The sequence below is a fragment of the Phaseolus vulgaris genome, chromosome 4 (assembly GCF_000499845.2).
Source record: "Phaseolus vulgaris cultivar G19833 chromosome 4, P. vulgaris v2.0, whole genome shotgun sequence".
NCBI lineage: Eukaryota > Viridiplantae > Streptophyta > Magnoliopsida > Fabales > Fabaceae > Phaseolus > Phaseolus vulgaris.
Window position 1 is genome coordinate 18590911 of NC_023756.2, and position 26155 is coordinate 18617065.

The 26155-nt window shown below is 34.0% G+C and overlaps 1 long non-coding RNA gene across 2 annotated transcripts; it reads right to left on the bottom strand.

The window, feature by feature from the left end:
- Positions 1-629: 629 nt before the first annotated feature.
- On the bottom strand, positions 630-19510 carry LOC137837378 (uncharacterized). Of its 2 annotated transcripts, none has more exons than XR_011085445.1 (4): positions 18698-19510; positions 3065-12995; positions 2170-2373; positions 630-908 (listed from the first exon to the last, which is right to left on the bottom strand). It is a non-coding gene; the product is annotated as an uncharacterized lncRNA (long non-coding RNA). The 2 variants fall into 2 exon arrangements; XR_011085444.1 differs by having other exon boundaries at positions 13287-19510.
- Between the last annotated feature and the right edge of the window lie 6645 nt (positions 19511-26155).

Consider the following 26155-nt stretch of genomic DNA (forward strand, 5'->3'; position numbering starts at 1 on the left):
TAATTCAAATAACAAATAAAACATTCAGTCTGAATTTTTTGTTATGCAATTAATAAGTCTTATTAAACTATCTATTATAAACATATGTTGTAGACGCACAAAGAGTCTACAACATTCAAAATACAAATAAACCATTCAGATTGTTTTTTATATCATCAAAACATAAACTCTCATATATCTTATGGTCATCAAATTGTTTAATGAATCATAGATTGTTTATGACCATCCATCTTATATTCGATAATATAGGGTCTCAACAATTATCATGCAATATAATGCCGTGCTTAACCTCTAGCACAAGATTTTTGTTCAAAAGAAAAAGTAATTAGAAATGCAACTAGTTTAACTTTTACATAAAGACATGATAAAAGTTTGTGGTGGGTATCCACAAACTTTAGAAGCAGAATACAAAACAAGTAGGACAATTTGCAAGTCGCAATCAAAATAATAAACCAAAGTACTACAAAAGATTAAATTGAACACTTCAGCATCATAAATCAACGTCAACTATATTAGCTACTAGGTACAAGGTATTGCAACTTGTCCTTTTTGGCAGTTTTCACGTTTTATCTTCCCAAAACCTTTTTATCCTGTTGAACTAACACCACAGTAAACAACTTACACCATTCTTTTTGTATAATGATATTTATTTATTATATGATCACATCCTTTCACTCGATACCACAAAGGTCTTGTCATCCCTAGTGTATCAAATTGTTCATTTCAAATGTCATGTCATATCATATCTCTTCACTAACCTGTACTTGTTATATTTTGTAACACAATATCTTTAACTACTTATAAAATCAATAGAAATTACTACTTGGGTGTGTGGAAAACAATGGGTTAATAATTGTGGTAGTGGTACTAAAGAATCACTTGTCTAGTTTTTTACCTCACTGTAGAACCTGCACAAAAAAGAAAACGTTTTCTTTGATTTAAAAGCTCTAAGTTTATGCACAAAACTTGTGATCAATATCAGCTGCATATGAAAAAATGTATTTTGTTTTGAACATAGACAAAAGAGGGCGGGTAGAATATTGATCCTCCTATAACTCAACATTTGGTTTGGATAAATAAACAAAATGCAACCATTAATCATAATGAAAAAGAGAAAAGAAAAAAAAACTACCTTGACAACTTTAGCACTCTCAATTGTACAGTATACTCGTGGCCTTGTCTGAGTATAATAGTAAGTTGATACCTTGATGGGGCCAACTGAATTTAGATTAAGCTAGTTGACATTTCAGCAAAATTGTGAATGCAAGTGTTGTGTGAATAGCATTATTTCTTGAAAGAATAACTACTGACAAATGGAAAACTTCTTAGAAAAAGGATCATGTATAAAATAGTTTCTGCATTTGGCCAATTCAAAGTGATTTTTTGACTGACATTTTTAAAGCTAGACTCCACCAAGTAGATTTTTGTCAAACCAACTAAATCCACGGATCCAATGCAAAAACTGATTAAGCATCATATTTACCAAGACCTGGCTCCATGCAACTAATTTAATATTTATAACAATGATGTCCAGAGAAGTAAAATGAAGGGGTAAAAACCAAACCTATTAGATAAACATCTAGAGTTTGAGAAGCAGTGCAGTAAATTTCAAATATTAAATTCTTACAGGTCTCAAATGGAAAAGTTCCTTGGATACCACACAAGATAGATTTTTTGAACACTAAGACATTTAATTAATTAGTCTTTCTACTTTAGTCCACACTTGTGCTTCAAAAGCATTATTGATTTGCCATCACAAATTAATACCAATACATTTAGTGTACACTGGGACACAGTAGACAGTGATATTAGAAAAAGACTTGGAAGAATGGTCTATCTCTTAACGTTGAACTCAATAAGAAATTTTTTAATTGATTCAAGTATGATATCGACATCACTTTTGACTTAGGCAATAGGATCTTAACAGAAAGCGAAGTCGTCATAAAATGCACTCGATAATATTCCGCCATTGGCTTGCAATGGACAAATGAACCATTACGTGGAACTTCTTTTATCATTATCAAAACTTCAACACTTTAGAACTCATTCCATTTCTTCAGTTTTAAGAAAAAGATCCAACCACGAGAAGTAAAACAAAGCAACAAAAGATTCAAATGAAGGAAAAGAAAACAAGCTAACAAGGAAAATAGTAGCAGGGTTGAAATGTACCTTTCATGGGGTCCAAAGAAGTCTGCAATTCAATGTATATAACTCTCCACATTTGACTTATGGACAAAAGCAATAGTCTTCCACTCATGATCCATTATTCTTGTACGCCAAAAAATGTTTAGTCTTGCATTTTTGGCCCACGCCAGTTTTGTCTAGAGCATCCACATCCACCAAACTAGTGTGATGACCAAATTTCAAGCATGACTTTGCAGGCAATCACATATTCTAATTAGAGTTTAATTAAAAGAAGAGGAACATACACTTATATAACGAAATAAATAATACAGAAATAGAAAGTGACTAAACGGAAGTAGCGGAAATGACCATGTCAAATGAAGCTCTAATAATAGTGAAAATGATTACTGCAAGCCATATGACCCATGTCATCCTAAACAAGTATTTTTCAAAGACCAGTGACACAAGATCCAAAGGTAAAAAAGAAGCCTTATGGAGAATGGTGGGTTAATTACTAGAATTTGATACAATGACTACATGTGAAATAATTGGACTAAAAGATGTGCAAGAGAGGATCTTCATCAACCATGTTACAAGAATTACATATGATGTTGACAACTAACAACCAGTGCCAACCCAGAGAAGAAAAAAAAAGTTTATGCTTTAATACTATTCCTAGGTAAGACATTTTGAAGTATGTGTTTCCCATAATTTCTGCTTTTACTGTAATAAAAACTCAATTTAAATAACATGATCATCACAAGGTTAAGAGAAGTGTCAAAGGTGATTCAATGATATTATCAATAGCAAGTTTTTTCTAAATAATTTACAATTTTTTTAGACAATTCCATGAGAAAGATATAGTAAAGTTTTAATAAAGCCACAAAGCGTGTAATCCGCTTTATATATCAATATAGATAATCTGAACAATACAAAATACCTTAGCAGCAGTCTCAATAATGCAAAGCCAGTTAAAATGTGAGAAGTAGTAGTCTCAACAATGCAAAACCAATCAAAATGTCAGAAGTATAAAGTGCAGATCCTAGGAATCCTTTACCTGCAACCATCAATACTGAATGTGACTTTTAATCTCCAGAGATACTTATAACTGACTAACCAAGTCAGTTAGGTAACTGATAACACCCTACTATAGTTACTGCAAGAGTTTGATTTGATACAAAGGAGACACACACTCACCTCTTCTCATACTCATTCTATACAAGGGTCAAGAATTCATTCAGAACAAAACAAATTTGTGAGCATATCTTTCTCTCTTTTTCAACACAATGAAAATAGATTACAAAGAAAAAGTAATTGAAACAAGGTCTGATTAATAAGAATCATAAAACAGTGTGAAATAACAAAAAAGTTAAAGCAAAAATTATTCTAGTTCTCTGATAGACACATTTGTTTTTAAATTTAGTCCTTCACAAGTCTAGTTTTAGCAATTAAATTCTATAAAGTTTTGATTTAGTTCTAGCATACTTTTATTATGGTGTATGAAAAATGGCACAGAAGAACTAAAGCATCAAAGGATTCACTTGATAAACCACCAGCACATGATAAGCTAAGGAACTATTATTTTACTTTAGATTGAAATATATCATATTAAAAGAAAAGAAAAGAAGAATAGGATAGTTGAGTGAGCTCTCTAAATTACAATTATTTAAGTAACTGTTTAAGTCATTTCACAAGTAACCGAGACCATAGCTCTATATTCTACTTCTGCACTAGATCTCACCACAACACTTTGTTTCTTGCTCTTCCAAGAGATCAAGTTATCACCAATGGAGATACAATAGTTGATCTTCTATCAGATGAAGATCTACCTAATTAGCATCTTAATAACAAACGACTTTAGTATGGTTCTTTTGACCATACAACAAACCTTTTCTAGGAGAGTCTTTAATGTACTTCAGTTACAAATGACAACATTCCAATGGTCTTCACATGGAGAATTAAGAAATTGACTCACCACACTGACTGCAAAGGAAATATCAAGACGAGTAACTGTGAAATAGTTCAATTTTCCAATTAATCTTTTGTACTTCTCAGGATCTGAAAGAGGCTCCCCCTGATTGGGTAGAAGTTTGACATTGTGATCCATGGGAGTATCAATAGATTTCAAATTCATCAACCCAATTTACTCCAAAATATCCAATGCATATTTTCTTAGAGAGATAACAATACCAGTATTGGATTGTGCTACCTCAATCCCCAAGAAATATCTGAGTTTGCCAAGATCATTGGTCTGAAAGTGTTGACAAAGGTATTGTTTTACTTGTGAGATGCCATGATGATCACTTCTTTAAAGAACAATGTCATCAACATATACTACAAGATAGATACACCCATCACTTGAGTGACGATAAAAAACTAAATCTCCTTCACTGCAAGTCATACCAAATTGTTGAACAACATTGCTAAATTTTCCAAACCAAGCCCTAGGAGACTGCTTGAGGCAATATAAGGATTTGCAAAGACGACATACCAATCCAGAAGACTCCCCTGATAAAAAAACCGGAAGGTTGCTCCATATAAATTTCTTCATGCAAATCCCCATTAAGAAAGGCATTCTGAACATCCAGTTGATAAAGAGGTCATCGTTTAAGAGCAACCATGGCTATGAATAAGCGAACATAAGCCATCTTTGCCACTGGAGAAAAAGTATCACTAGTCTAAACCAAAAATTTCAAGACGAGCTTTGAGACGATCAATAGTACCATCAAGACCAACTTTGATAGCAAAAATCCACCTGCAACCAACAACAAATTTCCTAGAAGGTAAAGGAACAAGTTTCGAAGTTCCATTATTCGTAAGCATGTTCATTTCATCAAGCATGGCCTGACGCTAAGAAGAAATAGACGAAAGGCAAGTATAAAAAGATTGAGATAGTCCATGGTAACTCAAAGCAGTATAATGTGGGTAGAACGTATATCTTTACGGATGGCAATAGGAAGATCAGGTTCAACTATCGGAGCCAGAGGGGGTGGAGGTGTTGGCACTAGTAGAGAGTCAACTAATGAACGATGGGACGTCTGACGACGACTATTCACCTAAAGAGTTGGTGGAGGTGGTGAATCTTTAGGTGCATTAGGAACAAGGGGAATATTAACTTTGATTAGATGAAAACACATACGGACAAGGACAACACTTAAAGTAAAGGGAAGACTCACTGAAGATAACATCAACTGAAATAAAATAACGGTTAACAGAAGGTGAGAAACATTTATATCCCTTTTGTAATCTAGTGAACCCTAGAAAGAAACATTTGTGTGACCTAGGAGATAATTTATCAAGATCAGAACTAAAATGATGAACAAAGCATATGGACCTAAAAACTTTGGGAGGTAAGGGCTGGAGAGGGTCATGTGGAAATAAAATAGAATGAGGAATTTTATCCTCTAAAACAAAAGATGGCATGCGATTAATGAGATAACATGCACTAAGAACAACATCCCCCCAAAAACGCTGAGGAACATCACCATGGATTAAAATAATACGAGTTGTTTCAGTTACCCTATTTTGTTGAGTTGTATAAGCACATAAAGTTTGATGAAGAATACCATGAAAAGCAATAAAAATTTAAAAAAAATGAGAAAGATACTAACGTCCGTTATCATTGCACAAAATTCGAATGGAAATTCCAAATTGATTTTTAATTTTATTGTAAAAGATTTGAAATATCGAAAACAACTCAGAATGATTTTTCATTAAAAGCACTCAAGTACATCTTGAATAATCATTAATAAAAGTAACAAAATACTAAAATCTTAAATTAGACTTCATACGACTTGATCCCCAAATGTCAGAGTGAACTAAGGCAAAAGGAGATGAAACATGTTGTGAGACACTACTAGGAAAAGAACTACGACTAATATGATATGTGGCATCCGAATCTAGAACCCAAGGACCAAGGAAATTAGAATGGGTAAGGCCAATAAAAGATGTACCTGAATGTGCAACAAAAGCAGTAGAACCAATGTTCTGGCGATCTTTTAGGGTTTAGGATTTAAGATTTAAGGTTTTTAGGATTTAGGGTTTAGGGTTTACTCAGATATTCTGTCATTGTACCATCAAGATGTTTGGGAGCAACAACTATGAGGAGATTTTGACACACCATAAAGACGTGGGAAAAATTGAAAAAAAAAGATTTTTTTTTCAATGATTCAATTTTCAATCGATTTGTAAATAACAAACGGATTACGAGTCATTTGTGTCGATCTCACTAAATTCGATAACAATATACATATCAATATATGCAAAAATATGTTTTTTTCATTTACAACGTATCATTGGTGTATAATAATTTTGCCTGTTCTCAAACTTCTGCACATGTCTCAGGTTCGAAAAAATTGTTTAAAAGATGAGTGGATGGTAAATTTTATAACAATGCTTGATTGAGCATCAATTTTCAACCAACAGGAGACCTCATCTTCAACAACACTGGATGGGTAAGATGATCAACATAACGATTTAAAGAAATAGGTGAAATATATTTATGACATAATTTACAAATGTGATTACAGTCTCTATTTATAGATTATTTACAACCTAATTAAGTAAAGAAATAATAGGTAATGAAAGCCATAAATAATGGGTAATTAAAGTTGTACAAATCAAATCAAATCACTAACAAATATGTCCTAATAAATAGAGAATGGAATCTGCACTTAATTACGAAATCATTCTTCTGATTATGCAACACTCCCCCTCAAACTGGTGAATGTTTATCTATCATTCCCAGCTTGCAAGTAAGATCTTCAACCTGTTTTGTGGGAAGTCCCTTAGTAAATATATCTACCAATTGGAGTCTTGAAGGGATGTACTCAGTGGCTATAAGACCATTATCCAACTTCTCCTTAATAAAGTGTCGGTCTATCTCTACGTGCTTTGTTCGATCATGTTGAACTAGATTGTGTGCAATACTGATAACGGACTTATTATCACACGCCAAACTCATAGAAGCTTCATATTTTATTTTGAGGTCATCAAGTATGATCTTCATCCACAATAGTTCACACACCCCTTGAGCCATGACTCTAAATTCTGCCTCTGCACTTGATCTTGCAACTACATTTTGCTTCTTGCTCCTCCATGTCACCAGATTTCCACCCAAGAAAATGCAGTAGCCTGTAGTGGATCTCCTATCAACGATCAATCCTGCATAGTCAGCATTAGTATATACTTTCATGGATAACTTTTCCCCCTTTTTGAATAGCAATCCTTTTTCTGGAGAGGCTTTTAAGTACTAAATAATTCTATTTATTGTCTGCAAGTGTCTTTCTCTTGGATCATGCATAAATTGGCTAATCACACTAACTGCATAGGCTATGTCTGGCCTAGTGTGTGATAGATAAAGGAGTTTTCCCACAAGTCTTTGATATTGTGTCTTCTCCACTTTTGGGATTTCCTCATCATTCCCAATAGTTGAAAGAAATAGATGAAATATATTTCTGAGATGATTTACAAATGTGATTACAGTCTCAATTTATAAACTGTTTACAACCTAATTAAGGAAAAAAATAATAGATAATGAAAGCAAGAAATAATGGTTGTATAAATCAAATCAAATCACTAACAAATCTATCCTAATAAGTAGAGAATGAAATCTGCACTTAATTACAGAACATTTCTCCTGATAATGCAACACTCCCCCCTCAAGTTGGTGAATGTGTATCTATCATTCCCAACTTGCAAGTAAGATCTTTGAATTGTTTTGTAGGAAGTCCCTTAGTAAACATATCTACCAATTGGAGTGTTGAAGGGATGTACTCGATGGCTATAAGACCATTATTCAGCTTCTCCTTAATGAAATGTCGGTCTATCTCTACGTGCTTTATTCGGTCATGTTGAATTGGATTGTGTGCAATACTGATGGCAGACTTACTATCACACACAAACCCATAGGAGCTTCATATTTTATTTTGAGATCATCGAGGATGATCTTCATCCATAATAGTTCACACACACCTTCAGCCATGGCTCTAAATTCTTCTTCTACACTTTATCTTGCAACTACATTTTGTTTTTTGCTCCTCCATGTCACCAAATTTCCACCCAGGAACATGCAATAGCCTGTGGTGGATCTCCTATCAACAATTGATCGTGCATAGTTAGCATCAGTATATATTTTCATATAGCAATTTTTTCCCTGAAGAGGCTTTTAAGTACTGAATAATTCTATTTACTGCTTGCAAGTATTTTTCTCTTGGATCATTTATGAATTGGCTCCCCACACTAACTGCATGAGTTATGTCTGGCCTAGTGTGTGATAGATAAATGAGTTTTCCCACAAGTCTTTGATATTGTGTCTTCTCCACCTTTGGATTTTCGTCATCATTCTCAATCCTATGATTATGCTCTATTGGCACTTCTGTGGTCTTGCAACCCACCTTAGCAGTCTCTTTGAGGAGATCAAGGATGTATTTTCTTTGAGAAATAAAGATGCTCGGTCTATAGTAAGCAACCTCTATCCTAAGTGTTGCATAATCAGGAGAATTATGCTATAATTAAGTGTAGATTCCATTCTATATTTATTAGGACAAATTTGTTAGTGATTTTATTTTATTTGATTTGTACAGCTTTAAACACCCATTATTTTTTGCTTTCATTACCTATTATTTCTTTCCTTAATTAGGTTGTAAAACAGTTTATAAATAGAGACTATAATCACATTTGTAATACACATCAAAAATACATTCCATCTATTTCTTTCAACTTGGTGTCTAAGAGACTCTGTTTCTGCAATCTTTTGGCAGCCTTCATTGCTACAAATACTTTTCCGAACAACCTTCATTGTTGTAACTTTTCTTCTCCTCCGTTGATCACTACCATCGTCGACCGCCGACCATCGCCGACCGCCGTTGACCGCTGCTGCCAGAAAATTTTACCAGCATTTTTTTTCCCAAACAAAATCACCACCAGTTTTTCCTTGCAAAGCCCAATTGGTTTTGTCTTATTTCTGTCAACTCTTACCAATGTCGACTAACAATACAAGCTCTCTTAGCTCCAATGATTTGCCGATGTTGCAAAGCAGCTATCGTCTCGATGGAAACAACTACCTGCAATGGGCCTAGTTGGTTCATGCTACTCTCAAAGGAAGGAAGAAATTGAATCACCTAGAAGGGAACCCTTAAGCCAAAACCGATTCTAAATATGAAGACTGGGATGATGAAAACTCTTTTATCATGACCTGGTTATGGAATTCTGACACCAGAGATTAGCCGAAATTGTATGTTCTTCTCCACTGCTAATGAGATTTGGGAAAACCTTTGTCAAACATACTCTATGAAAAAAATACTACAACATGGTACGAGATAGAAAACAAGATCTTTCATACCAGTCAAGGGAGCCTTTCAGTAACAAACTACTATGGTATGTTGAATGGTTTATGGATCGAATTAGATCAATATCAAAATTTGAGAAATAAAGATGCCCTGTCTCGAGTAAGCAACCTCCATCCCAAGGAAGTACTTCAGCTTCTCAAGATCCTTCATCTCAAATTGAGCAGCCAGTCTCTCCTTCAAAGTTTGTTTTTCAATCTCATCATCACCTATAATAATCATATCATCTATATAGAGCAAAAGTAAAGTGAGTTTACCATTTTGAGAATGTTTTATAAACAGAGTATGGTCACCTTGGCTTTGTCGGTACCCCAAAGATACCATAGCTTGAGTAAACCTTCCAAACCAAGCACGAGCTGATTGTTTAAAACCATATAGGGTCTTCTTAACTCTGCACACCTTATTCCCTTCATTAATAGCACCATAACCAGGTGGAATCTCCATGTATACTTCTTCCTCCAAGCTTCCATGCAAGAAGGCATTTTTAACATCAAATTGATGCATCGCCCAACCAAAGTGTGCTGCCAAGGAGAGAATAATCCTGACTGTATTCATTTTTGCCACTAGAGCAAAAGTCTCCTCATAATCAATCTTTTAGGTTTGAGTATACCCTTTTGCAACCAACCTTGCTTTATACCGATCCAGTGTGTCATTAGACTTATACTTAACTGTGTATATCCACTGACAACCCACTGCCTTCTTAACTTTTGGTCTCTCTACAATCTCCCAATTCTCATTTCTTTCTAATGCGCTCATTTTTTCATTCATGGCTCGAACCCAGTTTTCATCTTTTAAGGCTTCTTGTATTGATGTAGGGATTCTGAAAGAATCAATAGCTGAAAGAAAACTTCGGTGCGGCATAGAAAGTCTTTATGTGGACACAAATTGGGATATAGGATATTTGGCACAAGATCTTTGTTCTTTTCTCAAGGCAATAGGTAAATCATTTAGGTTAGGTTCAAAAGAAGTATTTAAGATGTCCTCAAGAGTCACATGGGTATGAGTTCTTACCTCCGATTCAGACAATTGAAGTTGTTGTTCGTCTAGGACGGGTTCTTATTGCCTTCGCTGATATTGTTTTCCAAAATATTTGTCCTCATTATTCTTCTCTGATAATGATATTGGTGCAGGGTCTTTGTCATCCTCCTTAAGAATGAAATCCTGCAACAAAGGAAAAGGTGACAACTCAAGAACCTCAGCTTCTCGAATACTCTTTCCCCTTAAAGCTAAGAACTAGGAAAGAAAGACTCTGTTTCATGAAAGTGACATCTTTGGAAACATAGACTTTACGACTTTGAGGGTGATAACATTTGTAACCCTTTTTGTTGGGGGCATAACCGATGAAGACACATTTGATGGCGTGAGGATCTAACTTACCCCGATAAGGATTATGAACATGGACAAAAGCAGGACAACCAAAGACACGAGTTTGAAGAGTAGTCAACATGGGAATTGAAGGATAGAATGTGGTCATAAGCTGAATAGAAGTAACACCCTTTAGAACCCGAGAGGGAAACCTATTAATCAAATAAAAGGCAGTCAGGACTACTTCCCCCAGTAAGATTTAGGAACAGACATTTGAAAAAGTAAAGCTCTAGTAACCTTAAGGAGATGACGATTTTTCCTTTCAGCAACCCCATTTTGTTGAGGAGTGTCCAGACAAGTTAATTCATGAACAACTCCATTTTCCTGAAGGAACTTGGAAAAGTTTTGGTTCACATATTCTCTTCCATTATCATAACGCAATCTCTTAATTGGATTTTGAAATTGTGTTTGAATCATTCTGTAAAAGTTTACAAACAAGTGAAAAACTTCAGACTTATCTTTCATGAGGAATATCCAAGTAACCCGAGTACAATCATCAATAAATGAAACAAACCATTTTGCACCCGAGATATTGGGAATAGGTGAAGGTCCCCATACTTATAAATGAATAAGATCAAAAGGTTTAGAACTTTTATTACCATTGGGAAGAAAAGTTGTCCGATGGTGTTTAGCAAACTGACAAACATCACAATGAAAAGACTCAACAGACACTTTTGTAAATAAAACAGGAAATAAGGACTTTAGGGTACTAAATGGAGGATGACCAAGACGTCTGTGTTGAAGTCATATCTAAGAGGATGACCAAGATTCAAGGCCTTGCTCAAGATTAGAAGTGTGTGCCTATAGTCTAGCACACTTTTTATTTTCCTCATGTTGTAAATAATATAACCCGCACTGTTTTTTAGCAATTCCAATAGTCTTACCCATGGCAAGATCCTGAAAAACACAATGGAAATGAAAACATACCACTACACAATTTAAATCTTGGGTAACCTTTTGAATAGACAAGAGGTTATTGGATAGTTTAGGAACATGAAGCACATTTTTTAAAGGAAAGGAAGGTTGAAGGTAGATGTTACCACGACCAATAATGGGGTATTGGAACCATTAGCAATAGTAATGTACTGATTACTAGATAAAGCAGTGTAGGATGAAAAATAAGAGCAATGAGGTGTCATATGATCAGTAGCACCAGAGTCTATAATCCAGATATTTTCAATACTAGAAGCATTACAGGATAAGAAACTAATACACTTACCACTCATAGTTAAGGAACCATAGCTAGATGTCTTACTAAGGCAGTCCATGAGAGCTCAAAACCAACTGAGCTTTGCAGATTGGAAAAATTTGGTCCTGTCCCCAAAAAAAAGTTCGCGAAAATTTTTTCTGGTGGCGGTTTTCGGCGATCAATGGTCTGCAGGGTCGACGTTGGCGGTCAATGGCGGTGGCAGTGACGATCAATGGTGCAAGGTGGTGGTTAATGGAGAAAAGAGAAGGAAAAAAAGAAACAACAGTTGCAGCAATTAAGGTTGTCCAGAAAAATAATTGCAACAATGAAGACTGCCCAGAAAAATAATTACAACAATGAAGGCTGCTAATAAAAAAAAGATTGCAGAAGTAGAGTCTTCCAGATCAGGAGCTCTGATACCAATTTGAAAGAAATAGGTGAAATATATTTCTGACATAATTTACAAATGTGATTACAGTCTCTATTTATAGACGGTTTACAACCTAATTAAGGAAAGAAATAATAGGTAATGAAAGCTAGAATTAATGGGTGATTAAAGTTGTACAAATTAAATCAAATCAAATCACTAACAAATTTGTCCTAATAAATAGAGAATGGAATGTGCACTTAATTACGGAATCATTCTCCTGATTATGCAACAATAACCTTGACTCTTAATATCTGAGGCCCAAGTATCATAATTGGTTACATCCAATTTGTCAATGGAGAGATGAACATTGACATAATTAGTATATATAGACGGATCAGGCATAGTGGCAGCGGAAGAAGCTATACATGACAAGGACAAGTCCAGTCACCGACCAATTGGCGGCAACAACGACGACGACTCCGGCGAGACTCCAGTGGCAGCTTTGGCAAACTCTGACGGTGACTCTGGTGGCAGCTCTGATGGTGACTTCGGTGGCAGCTCCAATGAAGACTCCGGCGTCAAGGAGGCGGTGGGACGACGGCTGGAAAATACCAATGAACAGTGGGTTCACCAAAAAAAATTGAATCTTTAACCTATGCTCTAGATACCATATTAAAATAAAATATAAGAATAATATAAATACCTTGTGTATATAGAACACATAGGCTTATGTTTATATAATAAAAAAAAACATATGGACTAAACCCATTACATAAATAGAAATATCTAACAATATCTATAATATCTAATAATATCTAACCAAAATTCCTCCTTGATAAGAGAAAATTTTGGCCTCATGATATTTATTGTTATGAGCTGCATCGGTAAACACCTAAAAACATTGAGACAATGCCACTTGGAGCCCCCATCAAATTCCATGAAAGTATTGGCATCATAAACATTCTAAGTAGAAATATCAATCACTTCGGCTACTGCTGACGAGATCTTGCACACTGCTTTTACACCTTTTTGGTTAGTAATGCATGTTAGCAAAGAATAACATGTATTACAAGCCAACACAACAAATTGAGAAAAATAGAAGTGTATATAAAAGAATTATCTCTTGTGAATAGCAGCGGATTCTTCAAAGTAATTTACATTAATAAATGCTGTCTTCTTTTATGGTTTACACTCACAAAGAAGTTATTCAACAACCACCAATAAGCACTTAAGCCTTTTCAGACTAGGTGGTGCCAGTGTATTAATAGCTAACTAGCATCTAACAAAAAACAAAGTTAACTAACTACCAACTGATGCAGTTGTTCAATACTAGTGTAATACAGTGAAATAGATCAAACAATGTTGTCGTGAATTATATTCATACAACACAAACCATTGACCTCTAAATCCTTCTTAATGGTTTCACCTGTTGTATGTATCACTGTAGTCAAGAAAAAACCACAAACAAATTATTTAAGGATGTAACCAATGGGACTATTGCACGGGAATGGGTAGAATTAGCAAAATAAAACAATGCATAACATCAAATGGAAAATTGTGATACCAAAGCCAAACATTGGTAATGAGCTGTAGACATCTGTGACCTACACATGCAAAATCTAAAACATAAATGATCTCATTAAAAAGTGAACCAATCTGCAGAATGGAAATATAATTTTATTTTTTATTTTCAGTATCTAGCAAGATTTGAAAAGTATAAAATAAATCTAGTACGTATGGTTTTATTAGCAATAGAGTGTCTTGTTTAATAAAATAAAACATATTAATAAAAAAGAAAATAACTACCGAAAGGAAGATTTGAATGCTAAAGAACCACAATTTATTGAAAATGGTTTATATTAGAGCGATTATGTGGACAGGTGAAAAGACAAAAGGGACACAATATAAGGTCTAACTCAGAAAAGTGGCTGAACAATATTTGTTCATGTGCGACAATTATGTATTACTCTATTTTTACAAGTGTATTACTAATGTTAGTCTTGGTTAGTGGTCAGTAGAGCAGTCACTATGATAGCTGTATATGTATGCTCTATATAAGAGCTTCTTGTAACAGATTGCAACTACTTCCAATAATAACATATTCAGTTTACTCTCTTTTTTTCCTCAAAATTATGTTTCAATTCTATTAGAGCTAGACTATCTAAAAGACTCAAAATCTTCCTCCTTCCCCTTCCGCTACTGCCTATGTGAATATTTCTGAGAAGCTCAATGATTCGAACTGTTCTGCTATGGCAACAACATGTGGGATTGTGCATCAAATTACACTGATTGCAGCATTGTGTAGTTGAATCCTATTATTCCGCTTTGATTTCTCATCAAAGCTGATTACGATTCTGGAAAGTACTTATCCAGCCTTCATTCCTCTCAAGAATGGGATAAGATCCATGAATATTTTCAGACAAACAAGAACAGGAGTGAGGCAGCACGCATTGAGCTCCAATCGAAGGTTCTTGAAGATTGATCTGTCAGACTTTTTTCGCATCAAAGCCCTTGTTGATTGCCTGGCTTCTATTCACAATCCGTAGTTTGCTTCAAGAACAGATGGATGTTGTTCTAGAAGGACTACTACAAGAGTATTAAAATCAATTATTATCCAACACGTTTTCACAACTGTGATTGCAATCCAAGGTTTAAAATCATGAACTGTAGATCACCTGACACGGACATAATATCTTAATTGTGGCCACCACTGCCATTGCATTTTTGCATTTAACAGCCACAATCATGACAGAAACTGAGATTTAAAATCCCGCAAAGACATAAATCTCTATTTATTCTTAAACTATGACCATGCAAAGACAACTACACCCTCTACTCATTATGTACTGAAGTGGCCACTTACATAACCAAGATGACGAAAATCATTATACAAACCGAGCCTGTTCAATATATAACATCCAACTAAACTACATTTCAGCTGAGATAGTTAATGAGCAGTGACTATTTCAAAGGAGCCTATTCAAGTGATATATCGAGAGATGAGTAGCTGGGTTCAAAACAAAAATTAAAAGAAGGATTTAGAGTATGTGAAGTTATGAACCATAGGAATCCAAAGACCAAAACATTTTAACATCTTACTCATATTCTTCTTAAAACAAAACTTGAGAAATGCCTCCCAACACAAGATAAGCAAGGGGGAAAACAAAAAACAGACCTACTCAAGGTGAATTTCTGGAAGCTTACATGAACTAGATTAATCTAATATTCAGCGTCCAGTCATTCTGAGAGGCATCATATGTATTTTTTTAACCATTCTTTGCCAAGGAGAATATTTTCATCAGGAAAATGTCATGATCACTTAAGTCTTCTGGTTTTAAGATTAACCTTAATGCCAACAGGCACTTGAGACAAAGAAATAATCATTATCCGTGGACAAACCATCTTGTTAAATGTGCTACCAGGCATAGGCAGTGAAGAAATTCTTAAACATGCAAGCCATTTAGCAATAAGCCAGTATTGGATACTGAATCACCAAGACCATCAGAGTCCATCTTCAATAACCAGAGAAAAAGTACATAATAAAAAAACACAAGGCTAGTTGGATACGTTCTTAGTGTATTATTGAAATTCCGAAATGGATGCAAGAACAGGAAAAGGGTCACAACTCAGTATGAGTCATACCCTACACTCACTAACAGAATTCAGACAGAGACAAGAAGGACAGGTAGAGAAAGAATTCAGTACAGAAAGGTTACACACCGATTTCCCCCTTTTTTTCCATCTCCATGATCCTTAAATCATGTAATCTTCACGTAGTCACCCCACTTTCTATTAGGCACCTTCTCTCTCTCTCTCTCTCAGTCTTATGTGTGTCTCTTATTTTTTTATCCTGTGCCATGTGTCTCATGCCTCGAACCGACTCAGATTTTTTCCCTTTGCTGCTTGGTCCTTCAGTAACCTTTTTTTTTTATATTTGAGTCCCTTACAATTCCCCCTCCATTGACACTAACCTTGTCCTCAAGGTTGAAATTGGGATAATGCTTCTGTATCACTGCGACCTCCCTCTTCCTAAGTTGCTACCATTTCAAGCATGCCTTCCCACTAAAGCAATACCTGCGGTATCTGCTGTCTATTTTTTATCATAATTACCAATTTACCACAGTCCAACACTTTTATTGGCTGAAGTAATGGACCTTTTTCATTAGTCAATAGCGAAATTGGCATATAAGGTTGTGATGCATCTCCCTTAAATGATTTAAGGACTGATACATGGAACACAGGGTGGATCATTGCACAAGTAGGTAGTTTGAGTTTTATAAGTCATCATCATTATTCTCTTCTTATCGACTTGTATCTTCATATGTAGTTGAGCTCTTTCTAGATTTTTCTTCAACTAATCCAATGGAACATTTCTCTATTGCAATAGCTCCTTGATTGAAAGAGGATCTGAATCATTAACGTTGCTATTGTTGCAAGATTTGTAAGACTGTCTCTAAGTGTTGTAGATGTGTGTATCAACATGGACTGTAAACCAAGATATCATAAAGAAAAACAATAATGATTTTCACAACTGTTGTTGAAAGATCTTATTCATGAGGCTCTGATAGGTTGTTGAGGCATTAGTCAACCCAAAAGTCATGACTAGCCATTCGTAATGTTCTTGGTGTGTCCTAAAGGTTGTTTTCATCCTATATTCAGGCCTCATCAGAATTTGGTGATAGCCAGACCTCAAATCCAGCTTGGAGAAATATTGATCCCCATATAATTCATCTAGCAATTCATCCACAGTCGGCATTGGAAAAGCATCTTTTATTGATACCGCATCTAAAGGCTCTATAATCTGTGCAGAACCTCCAACTCCCATCTTTTTTTTTCTTAACCAAGACAACAGGAGAAGGAAATGAATTGTTGTTTGGTTGTATGAGGCCTTTTTTCAACATCTTTTGTATCATCTTTTCAATTTGATTCTTGTGGATGTGCGGGTATCTATACAGTCTTACTTTCACTGGGTCAACTCCATGAACCAAATTAATCGCATGATTTTGATCACTTTTTGGTGGCAACCCAGTAGGAGTATCAAAAACCTTTCTATACGTATGCAGTAATTGAGTCAACTTAGGTTCCACATCACTCGGAATTCCCTACAATTGGTCCTTGAGATTTTCAGTCGGTTGACATTGCAACAGGGAGGATTGTTCAGTGGAATTAGTGTTTTGCAACCTTCTCAAATGATGAAATTCAACTTGTATCATGTAATTAGATTTTTTTCCTTGTGATGTGACAAAATGGCCATCCACATAGAGCTTTAGGGTGCTGAAATCTGCCACATGTGGTCCCAACGTTGCCAACCAAGAAGCTCCAATACTAAATCTACTCCAGTTATAGGCAATAGGAAAGTTGATAAATACAAGACATGGTTTTGTATTTTCACCTGTATGTTTCTTACACACCCTTCCGCAGTCATTGTACTGCAATTCCCCACCAAAACTTTGAACTGAGGGGTCAGCTCAATTGGTAACTTCAGAAAATTAACAATTTGTGGTTGAATAAAATTGACTAATGAATACAATACACACCCTACATTTGTCCTTGAAATTTCAAGGTGCCCAAACCATTAGCTCTTTTTAAAGCATTGTAAGAGAGATAATGCTCTGTCTCCAATATTTCTACATAGGGAGGAGGGTCTGGATCTATTGTTTGCTTCTCGAATTCATGAACTTGCAGCAAAAACATGTGTTTATTTGGGCATCTATGGTTTGGGGTGAACTTCTCATCACTTGTGTAACATAAATTCTTTTCTCTTCTAATTTGCATATCTGTTGGAGTCATTCTCTTCACATTGCTAGCGTTCACCACTTGAGAAAGAGGTCTAATGTTTGGTGTATGGAGGAATGGGGAAGGTTGGTGTTTTTGTTTTGATGTGATGGTATATTTGAGTGGAACCTATTGGCTAAATATAGAAGGGTTTTTATTAGTATATTTTTCCTCATACAATCTAGCTAGGGCCACACCTTTTGGAATGAATTATGGGCCCTGAGCAATCACGTCCCTTTGGATTTCTGGTTTTTACCCACTCAAAAAAACAAACCAACAGTGCATCAGTTGACAAGCATGTAACTCGGTTTGATAAAGCTATGAATGAATGGTACAACTCACTCACCGATCCAGTTTGGGACAACTTGAACAAAGTAGAGAAAAATCAATGAAAGCACCAACGTAATAACCAGAGAAAAATCACCAAAAAAAACACAAGGCTAGTTGGATACATTCTCAGTGTATTATTCAAATTCCGAAATGGATACAAGGACAAGGAAAAGGGTCGCAACTGAGTATGAGTCATACCTTACACTCACTAATGGAATTCAGACGGAGACAAGAAAGACATATAGAAAGAGAATTCAGTACAGAAAGGTTACACCCTGATTTCCCTCTTTTTTCCCACCTCCATGATCCTTAAATCATGTAATCTTAACATAGTCACCTCACTTTCCGTTAAGCACCTTCTCTCTCTCAATCTTACGTGTGTCCCTTCTTTTTTGATCCTGTGCCATGTGTCACATGCCTCCAATTGACGCCGATTCTTCCCCTTTGTTGCTTGATCCTTAAATAACTTCTTTCTTTATATTTGAGTCCCTCACACCATCCTATCTAGGGCTTACTAGCAAAACCTCCTAACCAAGTGGATCCTATATCAACTACTATGACCAAATTATATTATATAAGCATATACACAATCACTTTAAAAGTTCCTTAAAATTCACTTACTAAGAGATCCCTTTTTAAATCTAGAGCCCGTCACCAAATCCCCCTATTAGCACCTTGAACTTCTTAAGACACCGTATTAGTGATTTTTGTCAATGTCATCTTTCTTAAAAGAAAAAACAAAACATTCATGTGTGTAAATAATTAGTATCTCGTAATGATTTCACAAACATCATCAGCAACAACAATAAAGGCGCCTTTTCTCTATTACTCTCACCACTCAAACACAATTCCTGTGTTCTCGTTCTCTAGCAAAGTCAGCAACTTTTGGGGCCAAAGACGCCACATTGTCAATCAACAAAAAAGAAAGCCAACCAAACCATTGAACAAACTCAGTCCAAAAAGGACAGACAACAAAAACAATCAAATTTACAACTTCACTACAAAATTTCACAAACCCATATTTTAAACAATAAAATAAAATTACCATGGCGGGCTTTCCAGCAACAAGTGAAGCACATTGTGCACCACCCCATCAATGAAAGGGGGTTTGAATGTGTAGAGCTCCAATGTCAATGTGCAGAGGAAAAGGGCAATAGAATTTTTCCCGCCAAAGCTTCACAGCGGATGAACTTGGGAAAACCCGAAACAGCATTTGCTTCGTTCTGCAGAATCTGATTCTATTTGCTATTCAATTTTATTGTTTCTTGGGTATTGGTAAAATTTAAAAGTATATAAAAAAATTATTTTATTATTTTGATTTATCTAGTATTAATTAAAATTAACCACATTGATGCTAAAAAAAGTAACTATATTTTAACAAAGAAAAAATAAGTGTTTAAGTTACCATATGTGAAATATTGTTAGTTTTGAACATTAGAATTCTATTACAATTTTTTCTTTATAGGATACTTCAGAAAATTTTAAAAATGTGTTTTTAAAATCATTGAATTTAATTTTTTAACGATGTCAGAAAAGAATAAGTAAACTAGGGTTATAGTACATTTTAATATCTAAAATATAAAAATAATTATATGAGTATAACTAATAAAACTAAATTGGTATGAGTACCATGTGAAGAAGTTAAGTTAAACTTTTAAAATAAAATAAAAAATGCATTCATTATTGTATTTTCTATCGAAATTGTTTTAGTTTTTATTGGTCAAAATAGTCAATGATTTGTATGCGAACAAATTTTTAATTTAACTTTTGAGGATTTAAAATGTTAGAAAAATATTTACTAAAACCAATTTTGATAAAAAAAAATAAAGGAACCAAAAGCAAATTTTCCTTTTATCGTTATGCATTAATTATAAATATTATTGTTAAGGAACAAGAAAATAGTTGATTTTGAAGTACAAGAACCAAGAGTGATTTTCTTCAATACTACTATCTATGTCAAATAAATTGATGAGGAGTTCTAACAATAAAATAAATATATTATGTGTTGAACAAGGTGTCTTGATTTCTCCAAATCTAAGTGGAATGCACGAAGATCCTTGTTGCTGGTTGTGTGTGTCTAGAAGTATTTCAATTTGTTAATTCACTCTTAATGATGATCCAAGGTTAATTAAAGCTTAAACATTTTGAAAAAGATGAGTTTTCTAATGAGTGTGAAAATTCAACCTGTTGAAATGTCGATTCAACCAAACACTTAGTGGTTTTTGAAAAGGATTTGAAAAAACTTGACTTTGTTGTCAAATCGATTCAACCGATTGATTCGTGATTTCAATCGACTGATTTTCTAAAAACCTTAACAAAATTCTATTAAGTTGTACAAATCTGATTTAAATGATTCAAACTGATTTTGGTTACTAAATTAAATGCTTTGACCAACTGATTGGAGTATAAAAAAGTTGTTTTACGCTCGTGGTCATGAATTCACATAAGAAAGTTCAATCAAAAGAGTTTTTCAAGATTTTAAAGTGCTTTGGATCATTCTCAAGTGTGGAATAGGATTGTCCTGTATTCTCTGTACTTTTAACCTTTGATGGTACACAGGTGTATTCCATTCCTTTCTTTCTTGATCACTGTATTTCTGTGTGACTTGGTGTTGTGTAGTTTCAGAGGTTGTTCTGAAAATTGTGTGGTGTTGCCAAAGGTGGTGTGTGTTCTTGAAGGGTTCAAGATCATCACTTTGGTGTGTTGTTTGTAATCAAGATTTAATTACTTAATGAATTCTCAGTGGTTGTTGAGGACTGGATGTAGCTCTTGATAAAGAGTGAACCAGTATAAACATTTTGTGTTAATCTTTCTATCCTTACTCTCTTTAAAACTACTTTAGCTTTGATTTTATAAACTGCTGGTATAAACAACTAGTTGTTTCGCAAAAACAACAAGTTGATTTTCTGCAATCAAACTAAAAACAACTTTCTAATTGGCTGAATTGATTTCTAATTGATTAATTCTTCATTTTCTTTCAAGAAGATCATACAATGATGATTCTTCCTCTAGCTCATCATCAAATGGAGATGAAGAGGAAAATTTGTGCTTGATGGCAAAGGGAGAATCAGAAACAAGCAGTGTAAGTTCCAGCACTTCCATAAACTTTGGAAATTACAGCCAACTTCATGATGCTTTTAAAAAGACTCATGAAGAAGCTAATAGGCTGACCCTTTTGAATAACCAATTGAAAGACTTGAATAATTGGTTGGAAAACAGAGTCAAAACGTTGAAAGAAGAGTTGAACTATTCAAAAACTAATTTTGAAAATCTGGAAATGATTTACAAAAACTCATCTTGCAAATGTGACTCTAGCTTTTTTGAAAATTGTGAATCACTTGAAAAGAAAGTCCACTATCTTTTAAAAACTATGGACAAGTTTTCCAAAGACCAATCAAACTTTGAAATTGTTCTTGCATCTCAAAAATGTGTTTTTAGCAAAGTTGGACTGGGTTTTAATCCACACAGCAAGAACAAATCAGTTTTAAAGCCATTTTCTAGCTTCTTTGAAAAACAACCGATTGATTTGTCGAAACAACCGGTTGTTTCGTGCTTTTACTGCATGAAGAGGGGCCACTCTGTTACATTCTGCAGAGTAAGGAAATATTATGTTCTTAAAGGTATTTTAAAGTGGATTCCTAAGGTTTCTAAGGTTCCCAAGGTTCCTACTAACACTCATGGATCCAAATTTATAAGGGGACCAAATCTTGCTCCTTGATCTTGTTTCTTGCAGAGTTCTTTGACAACAAACTAGCACTTATGATACCTGGATTGTGGTTGTTCTAAAGCACATAACAAAGGATAAATGCAAGTCTGTCAAATTTATTCCTTAAGCAAGAAAATCATGAGAAATACGGGGTTAACAACAAAGGCATTCTTGGGAATCAAGAAAAACTTGGATTAAAGAAGAGGTGCTATGATGAAGACTAATCAAAGTGATGCTTATTATTTTGGTTCAGAAGCATACACCTTACTCATATTCTTGACAAGTAAAAAATTCATTATCCATGTAAAGTTGTCTCTGTCCAAAGCTTTTTATGAATTACAATCACATTGGTGGTCATGGGGTTGATGAATATTTATAAATGTGATTACATTTGGAGTCTTCACCTTGCTTGGAGGTGGTGAATGCAAATATATCTTTGAAACAACTAGAATATTTGTTCTTAGCAGAAGAGAAAATATTTCTACCAAATCCACCTCTTGATCAAATTTTAGAAGTTGAGAGACTACTGCTTACATTTGCTTGTATGAGTGGTTTCAACTGTTTCAGATGGATGTGAAGAGTGCATTTCTCAATGGAATCATCAATGAAGAAGTATATGTATCACAATCATTCGGCTTTGAAAATCACCAACATCCTAACCATGTGTATAAGCTGAAAAAGGCCTTGTATGGACTCAAACAAGCCCCAAGACAGTGGTATGAGAGGCTTAGCAATTTTATCGTGTCTCTTGGCTATGAGAGAGGAAAAATTGATAAGACTCTTTTTATTAAAAAGTCAAAATCTACCATCATTTTGGTTCAAATTTATATTAATGATATCATATTTGGTGCTACTAATGATTGTCTATGTGAAGAATATGTGGCAGCTATGCAGGAGGGTTTGAAATGTCTATGATGGGAGAGGTATCCTTCTTTTTAGGGCTGCAGGTCAAGTAATCAAAGGATGCATCTTCCTAAGCCAAACCAAATACTGTAAGGAGATTCTCAAACCCCCTGCATCCATGTTGCTCATATCACCCACAATTAACGTTGCTATCTCATCAGTTGTAGGGGTATTGTACACTCTTGGATCTTTGAACCGATGTCTAAATAACCTCAATCCAAAATCTAAATATACATCGGTATGTACAAAATCTCTGACCCTTCTAAAACTTTTTACCAGAACATTGTTCTCATCAATCATCTTCATAAGATCTTGAATCAATGATTTATCATCAAGTATTTCAAATTGGACCTACATACAATTTAAATAAATATTTAGTTCAAAATGATCTTATAAATGAATTTGGTTAAGATAAAGTAACCTAATGTAACACATATTCAAAGTGAGATACTCTGTTTGAGACTTCATTTTGAGTATCATATATGTAAAGTTGTGCAAACTTGGGAGTTGATCCACTCCCAAAGAGTAAGCTTCCAATCCTATGATAGTTTTGTCCATGCAGAATAAATTGAGGAGGTCCAAATCCATCATTTACTGAAGACTGAACTTTTCCTCCAATTGAAGTAAATGAAAACATACTATTGTAACTTCTAATATTTTTTAGATAGTGTTGGCTTCATGTATCTTGACCATTTAATAACTCTAGCATCAATTTAGGAGGTTCCTTTTTGGCAACATATAGAAAAATCAACCTTTAGGTAAGTCTTTGCTTTCAGAGATCTTTCTTCATACCACACATCGGTCAAACAATATTCACATTGAATATTAGGTTGTCCAAATGAAAGAATATCTATTGTGAAAAATTAAATAAGGTTATATATTACCTTGACATAAATGTAATTAATTTGCATAGAGAAGTTACAGTTAGAGACATGCACCTTCATTTTAAGCTTTTGAATACAATTGGGAAGTGTAAACTTCTATGCTCTCATCTAACAACAAAACACAATAAAACAAAGTTTTGAAACAATTAAATAAACTAAAATTAACATTTAAAAAATTATTATTACCATTCTTTGTTTCATTTTGCACATCTTCAAAATTCAAGCTCTTAGTCACTGATTGTAGGATTTCAACACTGTATGTATTGGGCCTCTTATCTAAGTTTATTGTGTTATTAACTACACTTCCTAGATTGAAATTACCTATACAAAATATGTTCAAAAGTGCAATTACGTAAGTATTAAAACATTTTGTAAGTAACAAAGTCAATATCAATTTGCATTGACTTTTAGTCATCTTAAATAAAACATATTTATATATTAATTTAAACGCTTCGAATTTATTGGATTGAAGGAATAAATGTATGAACATCATTCATTGTTTAAATTTATATTTGTAGTACTTCTTCCTAGGTGATATTTTTTGTGCAACCCAGCAATTAAGTTTTTGCTATTTCCTCCTGCATCTTTTGCAACATCTGGATTAATACAAACAAAAGATCATGTTTGTATATTAGTATATGCTTAAATTTGTACTATCAGTATAAATTGTAATCAGCCTAAGTGAATGAGGCGTTATGAACTCACCATGAAGTTGTTCTATAAGGAAAAATTGGGCATTAATAATTGTTACCATTGATGACAATACTTTTGTAGTTGAATGCATGGTGTTGAATTCTTTGTTAGGAGTCAGGTTTTCAGAGACTGGATAATCTGTGCCCATAATACCGGATGATTGACAACAAAATTGTTGACTTGAGTTGGCAGTAGTTTGACCTAAAACAAATAATTCAAATCAATAATATGAATTGTGTTTAGTACTATAATTAGTAAACAATGCATTGTAAGAACATGATGTAATTAACAAACTTAAGAGGTAATTACATTGAATGACCTATTGTGAGAGTTAAACGAAATGAAATGTCATTGTTAGAAATGAATTGATTGAATGGTTTAATTTTTTTTTTTACAATTGAATTTAGTTTAGCGTTAATTTTAAATGTAATTGTAATATACATATAGGTATAATATCTGGTCTTTTGATATTTGTATTGCGCAATTGAGACTGTATATTTTTTTCTCTTGTGCCATAGTTTGCATCATCAAGATCCAAAACTAAAACAAAGTAATTAGAAAAATAAAATATATAGATAAGATAGTGTAGTTTGAACTAAACAAAATAGATAAAATTAAGTGTACCATCACTTGTCTCATATAAGGATATTGTTTTCTAATTTTGTTGTTTTGGTTTTGTTGTTCTTCCATTTGTGGCATTTTCAGGATGACAAACTAAAGACAATAAATTAGAAAATTAAATAAAAAAATGTATAGTAAGATATGAAATTTAAACTAAAACAAAACATAAAATTCAGCTTACCATTGTTTATCTCAATTAAGGGTTCTCTGTTAGGCATGACATGTTCTGCAAATAACAATACATTCTATTATACATATATGTAAATATAAAATAAGATAGCGTAGATTCAATTTAAGCTCAAATGCTTAACTCAGTTAATGGTATTTCATTTGGAATGACATGTATTGGAAATAACAATAAATCGAAAATTCTAATACTATAATTAAAAAAATGGATTTATTGGGTGGAAAAAGAAAAAAACCATATAAGAATGTTTCTAGTATATGGTATCATAAAATGTTTTTTCATTGTTTTGGCTAGGATATAATATTTACGAATAAAAACTACATTGATATGGATGTTCACAAAGAAAATGAAGAGCATATATGACTCAAGAAACCTAAATATAAATGTAGTTCTTTTACCTGATACATAATTGTTTGTCTGAGAATGGGTAACAATTCTAATTGTAGTAAACTTTCTCTTTCTCTTGAGTTCCTCCATAAGTTCAGAGGGTATTGTACTCAAAGCAAACTATTTTCAGAGGATACAAATGTTGTATTGTTAAAATTACTTAGAGTGTAGACTATCTTTCTTTTAGCGCCAATTTTTAGGATACATTTGGAGGAATATTTAGTTCCTTATGTTTCATTACTTTGACATAATATAGTTAATAAAAATACTTATGG